This window comes from Pinus tabuliformis, chromosome 9 (assembly GCF_031772625.1).
Source record: "Pinus tabuliformis cultivar Carrire ecotype Pingquan chromosome 9, CPIR1, whole genome shotgun sequence".
Classification (NCBI taxonomy): Eukaryota; Viridiplantae; Streptophyta; class Pinopsida; order Pinales; family Pinaceae; genus Pinus; species Pinus tabuliformis.
The window spans coordinates 2006506551-2006508506 of NC_142307.1; the positions used below are offsets into that span (position 1 = coordinate 2006506551).

Genomic DNA, 1956 nt, shown 5'->3' on the forward strand with positions numbered 1-1956 from the left:
AATGAGAATGGTGGATTAAGTCAAATTAGGAGGTTGAATGAGCCCAAATAATTGTCCATTTTTGGGGCTCATCATCACCCCCCTACTGAAAGTGTTGCTCATCCTCTGAGCAACCAATCTCTCTCCTCATCTTTGATGGCCCTGGTGGCCTCCTTGGCTAAAATCTCGGCCGATTTCTCCTTTGGCTTCCCTCTTTTCAAACTTCCTGTAGAAACAGTTCGCTGGCTTCCTGTAGAAACAGTCCTCTGTCTTCCTGTAGAAACAGTCTGCTAACTTCTGCTGCCTGCTGCTTTTCCTAGTGAATTCTCAGCCTTGTTATGAGTGTGCAAGTATATGCAATCATATGGAAGAAATGGTGGCCTTGGCATTTCCTAAAACCTGCAACGTGAGGGCACTCGTATGTTTTGTAACAAGGAAGTTGGTTAAATTCACAAGATAAGCCATGGTCATGTTTCCAAGCAACAAGAATATGATAAAGGTGTTTTCTCTGGCTTTTTCAATAGCAATAGCTAATACATTACCCTCCACAAAAAGAGTAATAGGAAGCAATAACAGCCCAGCAATTGGTGCCATGTACATGAGCAAATTCATAGAGTGAAGCTTCTCTTCCTCAGAGGTAAGCAGGAGCCCCTGAACAACTGATTTCAATGCTCTGGCAGCAGTTGATCCTAGGCAAACCAAAAAGCCAAAAAGGTGGAATAATGTCTCACTGTTGCTTGCAATAACAATGCCGAATACCACAGGCACCAAGGCCATATAAACCACAGAAGACTCCCTCTTACATGTTATTATAAATGCAAAATATTGCTGTGAAGAAGGGAGTTGTTGCCCCAATAGTTTGATTGAAGGAGACTGGAAAATAGCACAGAGAAATATTGCCACAAACAACCGAGAAGGAGAAAATGAAGCTCAGTGCCAATATCTCAAGAAACTGTCTCCTGGAGACGATGAACTGCATTGGTACAATCTCTAACCATGAAATTGCTAGAAAACCATAAAATGACAGGCACACATGTGCAACATTGTGAGAAATATTGGGTATCTGCATCCAAAAAAACTAAGTAGGCATTTGTTAAGCAATAGCACACCAATATTGGAAGAGTACCAAGCTGCAATAATGAGAGCTGTTGTAATAGTCTGGGACACAGGAAATGCACCATATTTTCCTTCTCCTGTTGGAGTTGGAGGTATGTCAATAACTTCTTGTTCAAGCTTTGGATTACTGCCCCGCCTCGTCCATGTTTGTGTTTCGGCCATAGCTGAAGAGGGCTTGAAAAATCAGATCTGATCAATATTCGGAAGACCCAATTGGTTTCCAGACCTGAGCACCGTCTGGGTACTTGTCTATACTGTGTAGGACTCAGATGGACCCAAAACAGATGTGGATGTCTCGTTATTATAAGCCTCCCCCAACTCTGCAACTTGGTGATCTTTTTAGCCTCCTCGAGCTGAGAGATGAAAGAGAGATCAGTTCCTATTGGGAACAGCTTCAGATTGAGATTGAGGTGTATGAGAAGCGAGCGCAAACACAAATCTCATCAGAGAGCTCCACCCCAGTTCCGCCTGAAAACCAAGCAGCTTACTCTGCCCTGGAAGACTCTGCTGTATTTTCCTGTAAAACGTCTTCCTGTAGAATGCTAGCCGGATTCCATAGGATGTCTCTGCGCCTCTGCACGATCTTGGTATGCTGGAGAATTTTGAACAGGCCAAAACAATCAGCGAAGGATGATAGGTTAATCATTTTGAGGAAGCAGAGGATGTATACTTCAGTTGAACATGATGCAAGTGCAAGTTAACAGCAGTCTATGAGTTTCGGCTGAGCGCTCATTAATTCTGCGTGATTTTTGGTGGAGTGAGGTGGAAAAAACGTGTGCTGGCCCATATGAACTGCTGTGCTATCATGAACTGCATGTCTTCTTCTATTTGTTAATCAATTGATGCCCTGTGCACTGAAGT

General features: G+C 43.3%; 1 pseudogene; it reads right to left on the reverse strand.

The window, feature by feature from the left end:
• Positions 1–339: 339 nt before the first annotated feature.
• LOC149157093 (putative sugar phosphate/phosphate translocator At1g12500 pseudogene) lies at positions 340–756 on the reverse strand (annotated as a pseudogene).
• Between the last annotated feature and the right edge of the window lie 1200 nt (positions 757–1956).